The sequence below is a fragment of the Phascolarctos cinereus genome, unplaced genomic scaffold, assembly GCF_003287225.1.
Source record: "Phascolarctos cinereus isolate Bilbo 61053 unplaced genomic scaffold, phaCin_HiC Scaffold_5;HRSCAF=322, whole genome shotgun sequence".
NCBI lineage: Eukaryota > Metazoa > Chordata > Mammalia > Diprotodontia > Phascolarctidae > Phascolarctos > Phascolarctos cinereus.
The window spans coordinates 410,531,588-410,537,235 of NW_027555958.1; the positions used below are offsets into that span (position 1 = coordinate 410,531,588).

At 41.7% G+C, this 5,648-nt stretch overlaps 1 pseudogene; it reads right to left on the minus strand.

Annotated features, from left to right (window-relative positions):
- Positions 1–587: 587 nt before the first annotated feature.
- On the minus strand, positions 588–3,356 carry LOC110206754 (mortality factor 4-like protein 1 pseudogene; annotated as a pseudogene).
- Positions 3,357–5,648: the final 2,292 nt, after the last annotated feature.

A 5,648-nucleotide genomic window follows, 5' to 3' on the forward strand; every position in this document is an offset into this window, starting at 1 on the left:
AATCAAGGTGAGGTACCAGTTGACACTTATTTTGAGCATCCTTTGCAACTTCTGTTGTTCAGAAAACAGACTAGCATTTAGCAAACCAAGTCTGGTCCTGGAGGGAAGCCTGTGCCTGTTCTTAAGCTCTTCCACAAAGAATTCAGAAGGGCTCCTTGGAAGCAGAGGCAGAAGCTTGCAGATGTCTTCAGAAGAATGGTTCTGAGATGGTCCTTTCATCTAATTTTCTTGAAGGTGACTCTAGTCGCTGGGAGCCAATCAGGAGCTCTGTATTCTTTCAGCAAGTTGCCCAGGGGCATGCCTGTATTCTCCATGGGCAGGTACTCCTCAAATGCATCTAACTAATGATTCATAATATAATCTCGCCATAGCAATTGGAGATCCTATCTGAAAAATAAGATGTATAGAGTAGATGGATTCTGAGGTCCCTTTAAATTCTAGCTCTGTGATCTAGTGATCAGAGCTCTTTAGGCTAGTATATGTAAACAATTTAAAATTTAATCTATATCTAGATCTATATATACATTATGTTATATGTGCAGAGGAATTAAGAAAACAAGATCCAAATGTTAAATAATGTCAGACCTTTATGGAACTTTCCTGTGATCCTCATTGTCACAGCCATGCCACAAAACTGAAGAATTTTATTCTAAGTATTTCAAGAAATCATGCAAATATTTTAATAATAAAAGCAAATACATCTCTTCCAGAAGGGCATAGGCTAGCTGTGCTCCAATTTGTACAGATAATTAGCATAAGATGATTGGTCTTCCATAGACCTGAGACGTAAGGGCATTGGGACAATCTGTTAGGATTTTTATCATCCTCTCTTCTCTCCAGCTTGTAGAGTAGTTGAGTGCCCAACATTGATCCATTCTACAATTTGATTAACAACACAGTCTTCATTATCTATATTTCCACATGATTTCTTGTAACTCACATGATCTTCCAGAATTGAGTTCACAATCTTTTCGGCAGGAAGACAGAACAGCTGTTCGGGTTTGGTGAACAAGTCCCAGTAATGAAGAAGCCATGGTTTCAGCTCTTAGTACATCTTCATTTAAAGCTCAGCTCTTTCAGTGAATGTTTCTTCTCTTCCGACAGTCAGGTTTTCTCAGGATTTTTTTCTTTGGAGGTGGCTGAGGTGCCTCACTGGTACTACCGCTTTCTTCAATTCTAGTATTTTTAAGATTTCACTTTGACATTTTTCTGTTGTTGACAAGATGTCTTCTTTCCTGGAGCTGCATCTTCCCTCTTATGCTTAACCTTTGCCTGCCTCGGTTTCCTCAATGGGGATAATAATAATAGCACCTGCCTCTTGGTTTTGTTGTGAAGATTATAATGAGATATTTGTAAAGTGATTAGCACAGAGCCTAGTACATAGTAAGCACTTAATAAATGTTTGTTCCCTTCTTCCTTGAGAGCAAGAACTGTCTTACTTTCCATTAGATTGTAAGCTTCTTGAGGACAAGGACAGTCTTTTTTGCCTTTCTTTGTATCCCTAGTCCTTAGTACAGTGCCTGGCATACAGAAGGTGCTTAATAAATGTTTATTGACTTATTGCTCCCGATAGGCTCTATTTCTGTAGTTTGGGGGTCCATATAATTGAGCCCTCAGCTTGCTTGAATCCATTCATGCCTGTTTTTATTTCAAGCACTGTTTTCCCCTTGTTTGTCCTTTATGGCAACTTTCGTACACTTCCATTCATGAAAGAGAGGGCCATGAAAATACAACAGCTGTCTACCCTTTTAGGCTTTGGAGCCATGTATAAAGAACTTTACATCTCCTGAAGTGTTTTCCCTCTCCCCTCCATTGCCCTTAGCCTCACCCTACTCAGGCTTAATACGGCTAGGCTCACACTGTGGAACTCTCAGCTCTGACCTAGCAGCACTGCTCCAAGGCCATGAAGCCCCGATTCCCCTCTCCATTCCTCTGCCCTGGGCAGGTGTAGACATGATGATGCTTGCCCACCATCCTACTGTAGATACAATGACTTTGTTCTTGTCCCCTATTGACCTTCCCATTCTCTCCCCCAATGGCCAGGCAGACATAGCTATGATTCTGGGGCCTGCAATCCCACCCTATCTAACACAATTTTAATACATTGTGAAAGCTTCCTTGTTTGAAAGAAGCCTTTGGTGATATATTGTGTTCAATGAGATCAATATTTTTTTTAAATTGGCAATGGAAGGATAGACACTACAGATCCAATGTTTTCTACCTTAGTCAGTTGCGTGAGTGTAACAACATATTCTGCTATAAAATGACACAAAACACACTTGTCATCACACATATACACAGGCACACCTATATACGCACACACATACCTACGTACTTTTTTTTGGACTTGAGAGCCAGCTTTCAGATGCTGCCTCATCCTGGAACTTCTCTCCATGACTGGGGCCTCCTCATCCTGGAATATCCAGCTCTTCCTGTGGTCTTCTCACCCTAGTACATCCCTCCATCAGGCTGGTTCCCTTTTCCTGTTGCTCCATTTTTTTGGAGGGCTCCTGGACAGCCAGATTCCATTTTCCTTCCTGCTCTGCTCCTGACTTTCAGGATTTCAAAACCATGTCTCAGCGGCTGCCTCATGTTAGAACCTCTCTCATCACCTGGGGCCTCCTCATCCTGAACATTCAACCCTCCCTGTGGTCTTCGAATGCTGGAATAGCCATCTTCCAGGCTTGTCCCTTTTTCCCATTTCTTCTGGGACCTCCATTTTGTGGAGGAGGCCAGACCTGCGAACCTTCCTTACTCTCCCATTTCTGCTCCTGGTTTTTTGGACTTCAAAATTATGCTTCTGCTCTGGGTATCTTCATCTCTCTGCTGCCAATTTTTCAGCTTTCTTCTATCAGAATGAAAAGCTCTTGAAGACAAAGGCACTGTCTCTTTTTTGTTTTATTTGTATCTTTAACCCTTAGCTCAGTGCCTAGTACATACCAAACTTGAATGAATGCTGGTTGCCTTGCTTTGCTTTATAGTTATACCCAGAAGTACAAAAATAATTTTTAAGCCTGGGGCAAATGGGAGAAAATGTGCATAGAAAAATCAACTTTTTGAGATAAATTCAGCAGAGAGATGGGTTGATAAGACATCCTAGGACAGTGCCCCATGACTGAGAGAAGAGATGCCCTGGGGCCAGGATTTGAGGGATGGGGCCAAGCTGAGGAAGTGCTCTCCTTGGACTTGAGGGGAAGAAGATCATTATCTGTTAGCTTGATAGTTTAATTTAATATTTCTGTTATTTATGCAGAAAAACAAGTTTTTCTAAATTTCCAAAGGAGTGTAAGTGCTTTTAGTGCTTGGTTCAAAGACCCATTTGCCCCATCCTAGTTACAACTCTGGCCACATCTCATCTTAAATCCTTAAACGTCACTGGTGAAAGTGGGAAAAGCAAACAAACCAACAAACCAAAGATGTGATGATGTCATGACACTTTGAACCTATCACTTTAACAAGACATGCCTGAGATGGAATGGCTTTTGGTTTTGGGGGATTCAGGATTCAGTGTAAGGGTGGTATGTCTTTGAGTCTGGCTATCATCTGAGTGAAAACTTTGAGGCTTTTGGATATTGTAACAGAAATGTGAGAAGGGGTTAAAAGAAAAGAAGAAAATTTCACTGAAACCAATATGTATCTTAATGACCAGTGTGTCTTGCAGAGCATCAGGCTGCCAGGGGAGGCTACTAGTGCTGATGAGATAGCAACTCAAGAAAGCAGAAGGACTCCCAATGTCAAATGAAATAGGGCAACCAACAGCATGCTCCAGGTTACATGTCCTTTTGACAGGATAATTGGAAACACCAAAAAGGAGGCAATATCTTGAGGCCATTTTCTCAAAAAAATATGTAAATGACTATCTAAAAATCTCCTTAAATCTGCTTGTAAAAAGCCTCCAAGCAGAGAAGCTCTGTTGGATTCCATGGCCCTGAGGAGCATCTTACTTCACAATTAAATGGGCCCAGAATTAAATAGGAAAGATGGAAGGGAGGAAGGAAGGAAAGAAGGGAGGGAGGGAAAAAGGAAGGAAGGAAAGGAAGAAGGAAGGGAAGAAGGAGGAGGGAAGAAAGGGAGGAAGGAAGGGAGGAGGGTAAGAAGGAAGGAAAGAAGAAAGATAGGAAGGAAGGGAGAAAGAAAGAAAGGAAGGGAAGAAGGAAGGAAGGAAGGGAAGAAGGAAGGAAGAAAGAAAGAAGGAAGGAAGGAAGGAAAGGAGAAAGGAGGGAAGAAAGGTAGGAAGGAAGGAAGGAAGGGGAAGAAGGAAGGAAGAAAGAAAGAAGGTAGGAAGGAAGGAATGAAGGAAAGGAGAAAGGAGGGAAGAAAAGTAGGAAGGAAGGGAGGAGGGTAAGAAGGAAGGAAAGGAGAAAGGAAGGAGGGTAGGAAGGAAGGGGAAAAGGAAAGAAGGAAGGAAAGAAGGTAGGAAAAAAGCATTTATTAAGCACCATATGCCAAGGTAACTGTACAAAACATGCTATAAATATTATATTTTATTCTCACAACCACCTTGGGAGGTAGGTGCTACTGTTACCCCCATTTTATAGCTGAGGAAAATGAAGCAATTAAAGGCTTATTTAGCTTAGGGTCACAGACTGGATTTGAACTCAGATTTTCCTGAGTCCAGGCCTAGCGCTCTATCCACTGAGCCACCTAGCTATTGAAAAATGAAAGCTGATGACGCCCTGCCCATCCAGTGGGATGGAGCCACCTTATAGATGGCCTTGAATTCCAGGTTCAGTAGTTTTTTTTAATTTTTATTAAATATGTCTCTGTAATCATTTCTAGGGGGAAAAAAAGTGGGCACCGGGCCCTTAGTTAAGGGGATTAAGTTATTCTTTGCATGAGAAAATTAGAATTCATATACAACAGTTTATTACCTATTGGGCGCTGGGAAAAGCACTGAAAGCCTCTGGGCCTCAGTTTCCTCCACTTAAAATGAAGGGGTTGGATTAAATGACCTCTACGCTCCCTTCCAGTTCTAAATCTTTCTGTTTCATCCTGTGAAACCAAGGCTCTCCTTGGTTACGTGAACTGCATAAAAGCACACAAATAATGAGTGGTATGGGAGGGCTTTGAACCCAGATTACCTGGCTCTAAACCCGTGGGCCACTTAAAACCCTCTGCCCTGGCAATTAAGATCCCCAAGGAAAGACATGTAAGGTTCAGATGAGGGGGCCTTGGTTTGCTCATTGAGGCAGATGTAGCATTAAGCGAGGCATTTCATCAATAAAGAAATTAGAACATTTTTGGGGATGGGAGATGTGCTGGTCAGGCTGAGGTATATTGTTTTTGATATCTAGGTCTCAGACACAGGGATTTAAGCTCCCTTGTCTGAAGAAACCAGCTTAAGGGAGATAGGTGTGGGGGAGGAGGGACGGAACCAATCTTAATCCTCTACAATTCCTACATTATTGTTTCAGCAAATATTTTGTAAAAGGATTTTCGGACTGAACTTCAAACAGTGAGCAGGTTAGTTCAACAGCTCAAAGAGCTTCTTAATTTTGTTTTATTATTTTATATTTTTGGGGGTGGAAAGAAAATGAGCATTGTCTTAGCTGACATTTAAACCTCCATCCTCTTCTACTGGCTTGTTACACTGCTTCACATATTTTGGTCAGACACGCTTCCCTGAAGAAGGAGAAAAGGGTATTTAT